We start from the raw sequence: 15776 nt of genomic DNA, 5'->3' as shown, positions 1-15776 counted from the left end.
CATCTTTAAGAACACAAGACTGTTCAGAAAGCAACAGTCAGGGACTTTCTTTCCTGACCAGCAGATTACCCTTGGCAAGGGTAAAATGGCAACAGTGGTTTAGCCTGTATCCTCCCAGCAAAGCATGTGGGTTACCAGCCTGATTGAAGCAGCAGTTGGGTTTTAGCCTATAGCCCCAGATGAGCCAGCTAGCATAGGTTGAAAGCACCACCAAACTCAGGTGAGAAGTTTTTGTGTGGACGGGGGAGGGATTAGGGGCAATGCCTGAGTTAGCTCTGCAGTGATGACATATACTCAGGCCAGGTCTACACTACAAACTTTGGTCGGCGTAAGTTATGACAGCATGAAGCTGCCAAGTTGGTATATCACTTATGCATATGAATATTTGGCTCCTTGCATTGGCACCGGAAGAGCTTGTATCAGTGCATAGCGCAGTGCACCATGGATACATACCCCAGTGAACAACCTGCCACTATCCATCACAGTGTCTTTGGGAAGTTTTAGCAATGCATGATAGGGCTGAAATGAGTCCCACAGGAGTGACTGGGAGCAAGGGGTCAAATTCCTAACGTGCAATTGTCTCCATCCCCGAATGTCATCTATAGCCCATAATTTTTGTGCCTTTTGGAAAAATCCCATGAACCCTCACTGCCCTTCTTGCTGTCCACCACCTCTGACAGAAGCATGGACCCTGCACAGCTCTGCACTTTTGTTATAAGCATTGCAAACACAGGACACACGATCCTCCGGTATTTGCAGACTGGTAATATGAACCAAATAAACTGGCAACATGACAATTTCATGGAGGACAGACTGCTGTGGGACACAGCGAGAAACAATTCATGATTGTTGATGGTGTTCACAGAGCAGCTGCAGATGGTGGAGCACCACTTCTGGGCCCGAGAAACGTGCACTGACTGGTGTGACTGCATCGTAATACAGGTTTGGGATGATGAGCCGTGGCTGTGGAACTTTCGGATGTTCAAGGCCACGTTCTTGAATCTGTGTGCTGAGCTTGCCAGCCCTCCAGCACGTGGACATCAGAATGAGAGCTGCACTGACAGTGGAGAAGCAAGAAGTGATCGCATGGTGGAAACTTGCAATGCCGGATTGCTACCAGTCAGCGGGAAATCATTTTGGAGTTTGAAAATCAAATGTGGGTCCGTTGTCTTGCCAGTGTGCAATTATTCATCTCCTGCTATGCAGGACTGTGACTCTTAGCAACATACAGGACGTTGTGTATGAGTCTGCAGCAGTGGGATTCCCAAACTGTGGTGAACTAGATGGCCTACATATCCCTATTTTTGCACCAGACCACCTTGCCAAATAGAACAGAACTGAAAAGGCTGCTTTTCTATGGGTATGCAAGCTTTGGAAGATCACTGGGGACACTTCATTGACCTCAGTGTTGGCTGGTCAGGGAAGGTGCATGATGCTTGCATCTTTAAGAACACAGGACTATTCAGAAAGCTACTTTCTGAAAAGAAAAGAAAAGAAAAGAAAAGAAAAGACTTTCTTCTCTGACTGGCAGATTACCATTGGCAATGTTGAAATGCCAGTAGTGATCCTGTAGGCCCCGGCCTACCCCTTGCTTCACAAAGCTGTACACCAGCCACCTTGACAGCACCAAGGAAAGATTCAACTACTGGCTCAGCAAGTGCTGATTGACGGTTGAATGAGCTTTTGGTAGACTGAAGAGATGCTGGCGTTGTTTACTCACAAGATTTGGATCTCATTGAAAAAACAGCCCAATGGTTGTATCTGTCTGCTGTGTCCTGCATAATATCTGTGAAGCAAAGGGAGAAAGATTTCTGCCACCATGCAGGATGGAGGTGAAGCCGCTGTCTGCTGAGTTTTAACAGCCAGACACAAGGGCTAATAGCACAGCTCAACGTGGAGCTATATGGCTCAGGGAGACTTCAAAAGAGCACTTTACCAGTGAGTCACAGTAATGTGTTGTGGTGTACTGTGCTTTTACATGGCTCTGTTGTTTTGGGGGCTGTCATGAATAATGTGGTGCTTGGTGCACATCTATGAATATAACACTGACAATGCACCTATTAATTTTGAGGTGCTTGCTGCACATTTGATTATTACACTGTTTGTCACGGATCCTATGAGTTGTGTCACACAGTACAGTAACAAGTAAGTGGGTGCTTTCAGAATTGCTCGGCACTTTGCAGCCTATGTTGTGAACTAATAAAGATGAATAGAATTTATGCAGTAATAAAACCAGTTAAAAATCAGTGCAATTTGAAAGCAAATACATTTAAAAACTTAATATATTACTGGAACGGAACTTAACAAGGGGAAAGAACATTCATGTCTGTTTTATCTACACCTACAGCAACCATGGCCTTTGCAGGTCAGTGTATGAGAAGAGGCAGTTGTCCTAAATGGCCCCTGGGATGGAGTGGTCGGGGTAGTGCAGTGGCCCCTGATGCCATATGGAATGTCATGGGCGCATGGGGAGGTACTGCAATGAAGTTCTCCGTGGACTGCAAAGGGAGGCGAGTCCATGATTGTTGAACCTGTCATTCCATAAGAGTCTGCAGCATCTGTGTTTGCTGCTGGAGAAGCCCCATTATGTCCTGTTGCATCTCCCACTCTTTCTCCTGCTGGAACTCCTGGGCCTCTCTCATCTCTGCTCTTTCCTTTTCCATGCTGTCTGCAATGTTCACCCTCCAGGCCCTTTGCTTAGTCTGATGCAGCTCTGGCTTCCAGGATCTCATTGAATATGTCATCCTGAGTCCTCTTCTTTCTCCTCCTTATCTGGCTCAGACATTCCATGGTGTGGAGGGGGAACCCTTCCACGCTGCAGCAGCAGCAGATAAATCACAGAGGTACTATTGTCAGTACAGTCACAACGGAAAACGAAAGTTAAAGAGTCAGAACTCCCTTCCCTTGCTCCTCTAAAGTTTTAAACAAGACACTTCTGCTTTGGAGTGCTTGTGCACGGCATCACTCACAAGACCAGCCATGGTGAGTATGGCTCACCAGGGGTGAGGGAAATGAGGAGGGAACTGCTCCGTTGCCTGAAACTATGAGTATAGAGCAATGGCACTGAACACTGGAACCATTTTCCATAGGCAATGGTGCTATATCTCACTCCTGAGGGTAACAAAGGCACAGAGCACAGCTGCTGGTGGTGTCCCAAAGACGCCAGGGCCTGTACGCTGCTTGCCTGAATACTGCAATGGTGCCTGCTTCAGTTATCGCAGACTTAAGTGGGAAAGCATCCTACCACCGAGGAAGAAATAAGACAGCCATCCCTAGAAACTTTTGGAAAAGGATTGCAGAGTAGGTCCACGAAAAATGTCATAAAGATCTCTCAGGAGGATTCAAGGGACACCCCAGTGTACATAAACAAACTGCTCCACATAACTCCCCTTACCTAACTCTACTGGGAAATGAAAAGCAGATTACGCTACTTCTCTTAGTTGTACCGCCACCTCTTCTAGTACAAGTAAACTAATGAAAAGTCGATATCTCTGACCTGCTAAGTTGGAGGCTCCATCATTCTAATCGGCAGTAAATTGACACACTTATTCAAGGATCCTTCCACTGCATTGGGCTCTCCTGTGCTCGACTGCCACAAATGACTGGCCTGTGGTGGAGTCTCAAACAGGTCCTGACTTGCTGGACCCCAGCTGGAGCCTTGCTGGAGCTGGACCCCCTTTTCCTCTGGACGCATGTCCCCCATCCTCCACCTTCACCTCCTCCTTGTTCTTGCTTATGAAAATTTATTAACTGCACTAGCTGGAGTCAGGAATATTGTGAGATGGATTAATTCTGGCTCCCCTGGCTATATTTGGCATGCTCAGACAGAGAAGGCACAGGGAACAGCCTTCCAGGAATCAGTAGAGATACTTTGTCCTGCCACTACACTGGTTATGAGTATCTGGCTGCTGTTTTAGAGGAAAGATGACGTACTGTTTGAAAAGCCTGATGTCCTACTGGTGTAAAAAATTAGATCTCAATGGCTCTCCATCCACACAGGGAGAAAACTAACCTCTGGTGTCCCTGACATGGTTACTGGCTCAAGGCTCTCCAAGTTCCCAGCTGCCTTTTATCATTTGTTTTGTGTTTGTTGGACTGGCTCTCTCTTCATGACCAGGAACTGGATAAAAATGTGAGACACTTTCTAAGTTGTAGTTCCAAGTTAGTTCATTGTGCAACGCAGAAGAGATTCTATCATTTCTGTTCTGGCTGGTCCTCTGATGGAGGAATAGAAGCAATCTCTTGGTTACCCAATGTACTTCAAATGAAACATGTTAATCAAAATTTGGTCTCTTTTTAAAACATTTTTTAATTAAACTTTGAAACTTCTTTAAAAGTCCTGTCAACTTTAAAAAGCATGATATTTTTAACCAAATACTAATCAGTCAGCTAAATGCTTATGTTTATGCTGCTAAATGTTTAGAGTTTGATCTGTTTTTTGGGTTGTTGTGCCCCTGCAGTCCCAGTGTTTTGATGAGTCAGCATAGTCACATAGTGGGATTTTCCAAAATAAAAAAATCTCACTTTGGGACTATTATTTATGAAATTTAAAGGAGACCCAAATATTTATTTTTCTGAAAAACAATTATTTAAAAGAATTCTGCAACAAAAAGAAATATTGGACAGTTCTTAAAGAACAGAACAAAAAATGGTTTTTGACTTTGCCAAAAGAACTGCAAATCACTTCCTAATCTTTAAACGGCTCTGTTAAAAAAAAACTGTATTATTCCACATCTCCTTTCAGCCTCCCACTGGTTGCTTCTCCTGGAACAGCCTTCTGCATGCCCTCCCACTTCCATTCGTTCAACATTTTATTTTAAAACAAATTTACATTCATGCTGATTTAAGGCTAGATTCTGCACGCAGTAGATCACCTTGCAGTTCACACATCCGTTTGCAGGATGGATCTAATCCTTAATGACATGTAACTTACACCACCATTCACATCACCTCTGACTTTGATCCCTTGAATTTGAATAGAGGGTTGGCAGCCCAGACAACGGGAATGCAAAACATCAAGCCCAATTCGGATGTCACCTTGCCTAAGTCTGCTGATTTCAGTTTCACACACTAGGCATGTTCAAAAGATATGAGTCTGATTCTCCACTGCATTGGCAATACAAGGTGCATTCATATCTGTACAAACTGCCACCATTCTGATTGGAGAGTATTTTACAGTTGTGCAAAATGGTTAAGTGAATACACCACATACAAAGCAGTGGATATTTGGCCCCCAAATTTCTTGCATCTTGTTTACCAAGCTACAATGTACAGACTTCTTACAAAACACGTGTGGTCCTTATTGATGGTGGTCCTTATTCTCATACTACTATTTGGTATTACTATTGGACTCTCCTGCAGTTCTCTGGATTTAGACATGATGCCCTATCTGAGGAAGAGATTCTGTTTAAGGGCTTGTCTACACAAGGAAATGTATTGCTATGACAACATATACCAGAGTGACTCAGTGTCACCACCAGGAGTTATACCATTATAATTATACTGATATAGTTTTGCTGGTAAATATCCCCATGTAGACAAGCCCCAAGTTTCCCAGCGAAATACCCCTGTCTTCCTGCCTCTCTTGGAGTCAGAGGCATGTATGACTGGAACAGGAGGATTTGGTCCCTGGTGAGTTATAAAAAGAAACATGCTTTGTAAAGTTGTTTTCTGCACTCACTCCTCCTTAGGGTTGCTGCTAGTGTATAAACCAGAAGATGAAGGTGAAAGGAAATGGAAGCCTGAGATGTGATTCTTGCATTTTTAAAAATGGTTGAATCTAAGCCACTGATTACCTAGAACCTTCAGTGGAAAGCATTAACATTGCTTTTTTTTCCCTTTAACACTTAGCAATCTGCCATGTGTGGTGTTATTTTTGTACTCTATATTTAACATGAGTTACAACTGCATAGCATACTGCAGGTGCAGTATGCTATTTTCCTTTTCAGTTGCCAAAGGCCCCTGATCCTGCAAACTGCTGCTAGGTGGCAGGCCACTGTGCCCACAAAGAGCCCCTCTCATGTTAACATGAATCTCTCTGCCTGTGCAGAAATCATCTGCATGGAGCAGCCTGCAGGATCAGGATGACAGTTAACTCCTATTAAATATATTGTTAACCTTAAAAATTCATGTATCTTAGCTTGCTTTCTTCCTATTTTTCCTAAAATGTAATACATGTTTAAAATAGTGGTCCAGCTTCTGTTTTTAGGCAAACCAGTGTAAACCTAGAACAGTTTTAAGGCAGTCAGTCTAATTGCATCAATATAAATGAGATCAGAATCTGGTCCACCAAAGTCAACATAGTTACTCTGTATTTACATTAGTGTAACTGACTGGAATTTAGCCCAACAGCATTGCATAGGTGTTAAAAACTGCCTCTGGCCCAATATCAAATTTCTTTCTCAAATCTAATAACTTGTGGAAATTTGAGGATATCTTGTTGTCATTCTGAGACTTACTATTTCAGATAATGCTATAGTGTCATCTTATGCTTGCACTGTGCTCTGGGAATTTAGGGAATCTATCTTCTATCCATTCCTTAAAAGAATAGTCTTAGCTTGCATCAAACTGCTGACTTGCTGTCTTTCGAGTTGTGAATGTGATTTCATACTTTCAGTGAAAGTTGATCTATTAAAAGTCTATGGGCCAAACTTAGAGTGCTAGAGTAAATCTAATAACATATAAATGACACACTTGAGCAGTAGAAATAGACAATAGATTCAGACTGGTATGTACTAGTGTGGCGTACCAGTGTAGGAGCAGGGACTATAGTTTGCATCGTCTAAATAACAAACAGACTGTACATATCCCAGTGATACCAGCAAAAATCCAGTGCAAGACCATGTGCAGCGGACAAACCCAAAGAGGTTGTCTGTAAATGGTAATGAGTTCTGAAGATACATTATGTGCACTTCACATCAAGTACTAGTAGTTTTAATTGTAGCTTTCAAAATAACTCACAGATCCTGTAGCACATCAAAATATTGCATGAGTATCATATCATAAAAAGGATGTGCACCTTTTTTTTATTTTAACATTCAGTGCTGTGCCAACCACATGCCACATTCTCACTTGGCTTTGGAAAAATGCCTTTAAGATTTTGTTACAATGTAATGACTAACTGGGCTATTCTGAAGGTGCTGGTTGTCTTCTACTGTGTAAGAGATCAGAATCAATCCATATTGCAAGGGTGTTGCTTATGCCCTCAGGGTGAGTCTGTTTCAGAACCAGGAGTTCCTGGTACTGTATATATCTGTGTCTGTGTAAACCTTTTGGTGGGAATAAATAAGAGTGTATATACACTATCTAAATGCTGTAGCGATGGGCACATTAGAAATGCCTGAGATCAGGCTAGCAATGATCATTATAGCAGAAGTAAATTAAACTAAGATGAAGACAAAACAAATACTTAATTGCCAGAATTCACTCCATTTAGAATATTAAACATAATGTGTAAATTATTGCTATATCAATTCTTATAACAGTTACTCAAAATCATAGGGACATGATTTGGCTGCATATTATTACAGGAACAGGAGTCTGAACCAGCACAACTGTGCTGCAAAAAACAACCACTGTACTATTCTAACCCAACAAGCATGCTGCAGTGGGAGAGATTGTACTATACTTTCTCGATAAGGTACAATACTGTTGCCTTTTCTGGACATTATTATTTATTTGTAATGCAGTGGTACCTACAGGCCTCAACTCGGGATCAGGACCCCAATTTGGTAAGCCTTTTACATACATATAATACAGACAGTCCCTGCCCCAAAGATGCTGCAGTTTGCATGGCAAAGAACTGATTGCCAACCTTCTGAAAGACAACAGATTACACATGCACAAATTGTTAAGGAAAACTGATTCTTTTTCACCTTGAAATCCTTATTTGATTTTCAATCAACACATTTAAAACAAACAAACAAAGCTGTTGCTTAATGCAAACTGGGGGTTGAAGAGGGCAAATGGTACCTTTCTCATGTTCTGTTTCACTGAAATAGGCCTAGTGGAAGAGTCAGGTACCAGTTTGTTTGACTTCCACCTGTATACACCTTGCTGCAAAGGATTTCAAATACCTTGTAAAATGGAAACACTTCCAACCTAAAACCAAATTCCAGCTACAAAATGACAACTTATACTGAGTATATCACAGGATAAGTAGGGGACAAGTTTGACTCCTACATCACAGCCACAACCAAAAAGCCATGGCAGAGTGTGAGAGAAGCTAAACGGAATAAGAAGGAGATGTAAAGAGAGCCTACATAGCAGGAGAGAGTAAATAAAAAAGGAAACCATTACAATGACTTTAAGTGGGAGTTATGCTGTGAGGGATGCAAGGTCAAGTCTGGCAAGGGGAGCTCTTACACCCTCTTCTATATACTACATTAATCTAATTCATTTCAATTGTACCCCCTTAATCTAAGCCTCGGTTATCTCCAATGAACCAGTATCTCCAAACACTGTCCTCGAATGCACACATCTGGATCCATTAAGCCAAGTGGCTGCACTGGAGTATAAACCAGGGCAAAATTTAGCTTGCTGACATTAAGAGTTGCATTGGGGTTTTTGTTTTGTTTTGTTTGTTTGCTTGCTTGGTTTTGTTTTATTGTTTTTCTAAACCCTACTGGTGGTTAACATTTTAAATTGTCCAAAGTAAGTGGAAGGCAGGTTATTTTAGACTCTATACAATGTTACGTCAAATAGGTTGTTGAAAGAAAGCACAGAGTGCGGGGAAAAGAATGGGGTGAGCTGCATTTGTTTGGACTAAAGGAATCAAAGAATGGACATCTTTCAAACTTTTGTTGAAGATACAAAATTGCTACAGCAGCAGACCAGAATTTTCAAGACGAGAAGTGTGCATGTACAGACCTTTAGAAACGTTTTAGTGGGCAATCTTGACTAATGACACTGACTTCAGGAAAGCATTTGGCAATGGACTGAGGGTGTCAGGGCCCTTATGGGTAGCATCATGCTTAGTACTTCAACCAGCATCACTATCTTCATGGGCCTTAACACAACCAGATGCTGAGACCTCTGGATTTACAGTCATGCCAGTGGGTCTTTCTCATGATCCTGAAAAGCTTCTGAGTAGACCAGCCAAAAGAGGGAACCAAGTGACATCACCAATTCCACAGTTTGTCTTGAGGAACCTCTAAGATGTGCATCTAAAGCCATTATAGGTGTCGATTTCCACCTTTGCCTTACTTTACTGTCTATCTAGTAAGAGTCCAGTGCAGCCAACCAGGACAAATCTAGCCTTGTAACACAGCTTGCTGTGACAAGTTTGGCAAGCTAAAAGCAATGCTGAGCAGCTTAACCTCAATACTTGCCTCTAACAGACTGGCTAGAGGAAAATCAGAGCAACTTAGCCAAACACTTTCCACGACCAGGGGAATAAAGCCAAAATCCTGGAGTGGCTTAATTGGGTCAGGTGCTATGCCTGTAGTCTTCCAATAACTGAACTACAAGCCTCAGACAGAAGCTGCATCTTCCTGTCTCTTACTATCCTCTTCTCTGTTTGCATTTGTCTTAGGAAGAAAGAGGTTCAGACTAAAGGGAGATAAGAACTAACAGCAAAAAGCAACACTCACTTTCCTCCTCCACCATGAACATTTTATGCTATTTGTGAAAACTTTGAAGCAGTGGTTTCTCCCTTCAAAAGACTATACAAATGGGGGGAGTGGAATGAATAAGAGTTTGTTATAATGAAGACAAACTGATTTTTTCCCCTTTTCTTTATGTTTCTATCTAGTATTACTTATCACATGTCTCTAACGTAAGACAAGGCTTGACTTTCTCCATGACTGAAAGTTTAGGAAAGCTGTTGGTAAGTCCTGACACCCAATGGAATTTCAGACAATTTGTCAATGTCATTCACCTCCAGGACTAGAATACACAGTAAATTCACATTTTTCTTTTCCTTACTCATTTTTGTATAAATGTCTAAATTCCATTTCATAATGGAAGCAAGCCACCCCAGGCACTGCATTTCAAGGTAATTATAGCACTTCCCTGGTGATTAAAGCTACTTGGCCTTCAGCCTTGTGCCTTACAAATACCAATGGAGGTATGCTATAATCATCCAGAAATGCACTGCCTGTTGTGTCTTATTGCTTTAAAAGCTTGTTGCATGTTAATTGGGAGCTTTGGACCTTTTATTGTCTACAGTAAGAGTAATATTGCTTATCTTAATCCTAATAGAAGTTGCACAGCTAAAGCCCTACATATCAGGTTTATTCTCATTTACACTAAGCCCCCTTTTGAGTGAAACGAGAATTAGATCTATCAGGAATAACAATCTGCCTCTTAGACCAATTCTTGAATTTTGTAAACTAGTGTAACACAATCTTGCAGTGACCTAACTAAACTAAACTGGCTTTCTAAAACCAACATAATTAGTTTGATGCAAGTCTGTGTGGGGACACTTATTTTGGAACAGAAGTGTCTATTTTAGCCAAGGAAAGGATTTTTTTTTGCAGTGACTTCTACAGGCTTTGGATCAGACCCTGAAAGTAGTGAGTAACTCTGCATTCATAGGCCCTGTGTTGCTACTTTTTGAGTCTATTACTCCATTCAATATGATCTTAGAATTATTGATTCATTTTCTTAACTCCTCTGAACAAAACTAAATCTATTGCGAAATTCCTAAACAGATGAAGTCCTAACATTGTAAGGAAAGACTTCACAAACTACCAATCTACATAGTGAATATTTCAGTAACATTGCTAAAAACAAGTAAAAAAAAAACCACGACTGGTTTTTACTCTTAATTTGAAGGCTAGCAAATCATTTAAGATGGTTGCTTATTTAAGGTTTGCTTACACTATGAATTTTTGAAGGGTTGTAGCTACAACCATGTGATACCTCCCACCTCCTGTGCTGTACCTGTGCAACTTACACCAGTTTCAAGTTACCCCAGGCTGTGAGTGCGTCTTGGAGCCAGTATGACAGCTCTACAGCATCCTGAGAATCCTCTTACTCAAAGAGAAACCTGAGGGAGCTGGTTTAACTCAGCTTTATGGCTGTGTTTGCACCACCCCACCAACACAGAAGAGAGATGGGGAGGGTTAGGGCCTGCATTTCCCGAGCCAATTTTTCTCATTGTTTATTAAATGGCATGTACAAAGACTGAAGGGAATACATTTATTTTGATCCGTTGAGATATTATAAATCCAAATCACAAGTAGGAGGTTTCTTACTCATGACTGTAAGCCCCCAGTATGTGCAGCTCTTCACAGTGCAGGATCTAGAGGGAAAGTGCATTATATTCTGACACAGAATTCTAGCCTCGATTGATAAGACTGTTAATTAACTCTCATTCAGGAACAACTGATTTAACAAATAACAGTTTGGGGGGAGAGAAACATAAAATTAAAAATAAACGTCTCTTGCCTTCCAAGACTAAGATATTTTAAAAGGTTTCAACTGAGATAAGGCATATACAGTAAACGAGAATTTTCAAATAAAAATGAATGACATTTAGTTCTGGAGATTAATACAAGTTAATTATTAAGGGCCCCTCGTGGTGCATGGTTTTGCAGAGGAATATGTTGCAGATCCCTAGGAATGACTCACATGCACATGGTATGCTGCAATTCATTGTCATTTACACATCCCCTACGTGTCCCCAAACTGCTCCACACTAGGGAGAACCAAGAGTTGCCACATCAGATGTTTAAAGGAACTGGCCAAGCCCCAGAGCAACTACTACTCCCTATTCCCTACTGGCTAAACAGTTGCACAGCAGCATAAATTAACCTGAGAATTTACTGCAGCTCCCAGCCTGGAAACACAGCTCCTATGCATTACAGAGCCATGGCACAGGAATTAGGAGGCATGCAGTCAAGTGACACATACACATAATCACAGTTCTCTTTCTTGTCATGTATAGCTCTAGGATTTAGGTGTAAGAGCAGCGCATTGCTGCTGAAGTGGATATGAGAGAGGTGCAGATGGATTGTTGGATCCTGGAGACTACTGCATATAATCAATGAGCCTGTATATTTTCTGCCAATTGTAATATAGCAGCATGTACCTAGCTAAGGTATTTCTAATACATCTATTGTACTAGCGAGAGGCCACCAGCTGTATTTACTTGCACCAGTGGCTGTATTTACTTGTGTAAGTGGCTGTACTGGTACTTTGTCAACATGCATATTGTCTGTGGGCAGTTCTTGCCTGGTGTGCAAGGTGCAGCTACTTGGATTTGTGTACTGAACTTCAATATCACCTGCAGTGCCCCTTCCTGCCCATGCTAGAATTTTGTGTGGATGGATGGCCTGACAAGAAGTCAAAAGGGAGGAAGGCCGCTCTTGTGCTTACGACATTGGATCTCTGATCCCGGAGTAGAATTCCTGACTGCACATAGACTTTTTATGTGACCTCATGCAAATCACCTAACCTCTGTGCCTCAGACTCCATCTGTAAATATAGGGATAAAAATACTCTCCGGGTCTATCCTGTCTGTTTAGGTTGTAAATTCATTAAGGCAGAGCTCTCCCTTATAACCTGTGCCTATACAGTGCCTTGCACAATGGTACACAGCTCTTTGTAGGGACCCTTAGAATGATGCTACTATAACACCTTTAAATAGCCACAGCAACACTCCTGCAGGCACAGATGATAAATGGAGGGCAGCATCACATGTAAGGGTGGTACAAACCCTCAGCAGGCCTCTTCCGTGGCTAGCGCTTAACCCGCCTTTTGTCAGCAACCAGCTGAGCCCTGGCACTCTGCAAAGTTAAGAAACACGGAGATTGGCTTGCTTTTATTTCTTTGTATTTTTTTAAAATTCTACCCAATGAAGTAGAAATATGCGTGGTGGAAATATAAGGGATTGGGCTCAAAGGAAGTGGAATATGATCCACCGGTGACATTTTGACAGAGGATATGGCTTTATTTTAACTACATGAAGAAAGGCATTATCAATCTCATTTTAGCCTAACGGTGTTCCACAAATGTACGTGGCCACTGTTTAATGGCTACTACACTTTCTTGCTTCCTCTGTGTGACATCTAGCTTGCAGCTCTCATTGTAACAGTGAGGAATGAACACTCTTAAAAAGTTTAGACCCTAAGTTACTGGAAGTAATGCTAAACTCAGCCTGGACAGCAGGTATCAACAAAAGATCAGTGCTGCAAAAGATTACTCCTATTTCTTTTAGCAAATCAAAGTTACACACTTAGGGTGCCAAGCCCGCACACACTTATGTATGTGCTTGATTCTGTGCATTTGTTTAGTCCCCTTGAAATGACTGGGACTTATCATATGCATTGTGCTTATGTGTTTCCAGCATCAGAGTTGTGGGGTCCAATTCAGCTCCCAATTAAGTCAATGGCAGAATGCCAACTGATTGCAATACAGTGCACAATCAGACTCATGAGGCATAAGTGGAAGTGACTCTAACTACAGTATAAACCTTTTAATCCCAGTAGTTCTGATACAAATATTTTTAAAAGTCTATGCTGTGTCTCTACCTTCTTAATGGGACCTCAGAAAACAAGTGTAGGAAAAGTTGATATTTTAAATTCAGATATTATAACGAAGGACCAAATTCTGCCTTGAAGGATGTATGCACAATTTCTGCTGAAGTCAATGAGACCTTTGTGGGTTATACAGATCTGAATCTAACCTTTAATGTATATGATTCATGCAAGAAATAAGTTCTCAAACTGATCTGAATGCTAAACTCACCCCAACAAATGCTGTCCCAGTACACATGGCTTTCATGAAACAAAGAGAGGGTATTGCTCACACATTTCTTTCAAATCTATCATTCATTGATCGAGCACATGCAAAAGGCCAGATCTTCAGCTGCTGTAAATTGGAATGGCTCTACTGAAATCTATGTAAAGAATTTAATGTTGTAATAATTGTGTAATGCAAGAGACCTAAAATATTGAGTTGTTCTTTCCCCAAAAGGGATGTAACAATTATCCCTTCACAGAAAGATACATATATAGGGTAAGGTGACAATATGAAAAATCAGAAAGTTTAAACATTGTTTAACTATAAACAAGCCAACAAATTGGCTACACAGAGTCACTACTGTTTTGTTCCCACTCTCTGCTTTGTGCCACCTAAAAGCCTTACAAACAAACCACTTCTCAGACCTGCAGCTGCACAAAAATCCACAGCTTCCCAGGACTTCATTACCTACATTAACTATCCGGCTCTCAGCACTGCCATCTAGTAGAAAGTGATAGTCTACCATGGCATTGACTGTCACATCAGCTCGAAAGGCAGCATTATTCCAGGAGAGCATCGCAAAGCTGTTGCTATATTGTTAATATTTTACTGCAGTGAGTAGTTATCAGGTTAACCACCCGGTACGTGATTCGAAACCAATTTCCCCCGCACCTGGGTCCTGCCAGCTGCAGTATGTTCATCCAGCGAGATCCGTTAAGCAACTAGATCAGGGTTTGTTTTTTAAACGCATTACTTTTGATTTTTCTATTGCAAACACTCCCCCTCCCCCCCGCACATCGACACAATCCCCCCGATCCCCCGGTTCGCAGCTGGGAAGGGCAGGGAGGGGTCCGCACTCCCCTAGGTATTCGTGCCTAGAGGATGTAAACAGAGACGGAGAAAATGGGTCTCATCGATCACTCGGAATCTATGCGGCCGCCTTTAATGTGCCTTGCAGATTTACAGCCAGATGCATGGAAATCGGAGCAACTGCGATGCATCCCTGGCTATCACACACACACACCCCACACTGAACATCACCGGTGTGCGGTTTATTTCGCGGCTGTTCGCCCTCAAAGATGAAGCGAATCCACCCCCCCAGGTTTCTAGCTCTCGCTGGATCTGAGGCGGCTCGTGTGGTGCATCTCTCACCGTGCAGCAGGAGGAGGGCGAGAGGGAGCTGGGAAGCGGCGCGGGGAAAGGCATGCAGGGGAGCTGAGCGGCTGCACACTCACAACCTCACACACACACACACACACACACGCCACCTGGACGAAGGCGCACGAACCAACCCGTGCAGCACGATCCTGCCCCCTCGCTCTAACCAGCGGGGCCGCAAGCTGGTCCCGTCGCTCCCGGGAGGAGCCGCCGCCGCCGCCGCCGCGCTGCACAACCAGCCTCTTCTTGCCCCTCTCCCCAGCCTTTCTCCAGGGCTCCCCGCGGCGCTGCCGCTGGGCATGCTGCCCCCCAGCCTCAGCGCGCCACACCCCCTTCCCCGCCGCCCCCACCTGCTCCGTCCCTCCCCGCCTCGCTCGCTCAGGTGCGGGCGGGCGGCGGGAGCACAAAGGAAGAGCCTCACTCACGCTGCAGCAGCAGGAGAGCGGCGCAGCCCAGCACGGAGACGCCAGGACATGTGTGTGTGTGTGTGTCTGTGTCTGTGTGTCCTGTCCTCCGCGCGCAGCCCACCCCCCTCCGCCCGGCTCCATGCAGGCGGGCGGCAAAGCCCCCCACCCTGCTGCGCGCGGCCAGTCCCACCACCACGGCGGAGAGGAGCTCCGCCCCCCCCTGCAACCCCCCGACTCGAGGCTGCCCAGCCCCCAAACGCTGACTCGGCCCCACCCCCACTCCTAGAGACTGCAACCCCCATCCCACAATGCAAAACTTCCCCAGCCCCCTAGACACTCCAGAGGCATCTCCCCCCTTCGCGCGCGCGCGCACACACACACACGCCTCTCTCCGCGTTTTAAAGCCCCATTGTAGAGCTCCACCCCACTGCATAGTGCAACGCATCCCCTCTGCCCCCAGCCACAGGACAAGGCTCCACAACCATCCCCTCCCCCTCCCCCAGCTACAGGCTGCAAAGAAGCCTC

At 43.5% G+C, this 15776-nt stretch overlaps 1 protein-coding gene across 1 annotated transcript in view; it reads right to left on the bottom strand.

The window, feature by feature from the left end:
• Positions 1-15312, bottom strand: part of PTPN5 (protein tyrosine phosphatase non-receptor type 5) — a 130929-nt gene extending 115617 nt beyond the window's left edge. The window contains exon 1 of the mRNA XM_067540636.1: positions 15270-15312. The gene's annotated coding sequence lies outside the window, so the exon portion shown is untranslated. The remainder of the gene's footprint in view (positions 1-15269) is intronic.
• Between the last annotated feature and the right edge of the window lie 464 nt (positions 15313-15776).

This window comes from Emydura macquarii, unplaced genomic scaffold (genome assembly GCF_026122565.2).
Source record: "Emydura macquarii macquarii isolate MOO-44397 ecotype Brisbane River unplaced genomic scaffold, CSIRO-AGI_Emac_v2 contig_587, whole genome shotgun sequence".
NCBI classification, from domain to species: domain Eukaryota; kingdom Metazoa; phylum Chordata; order Testudines; family Chelidae; genus Emydura; species Emydura macquarii.
This window is presented reverse-complemented; position numbering and strand designations above follow the sequence as displayed.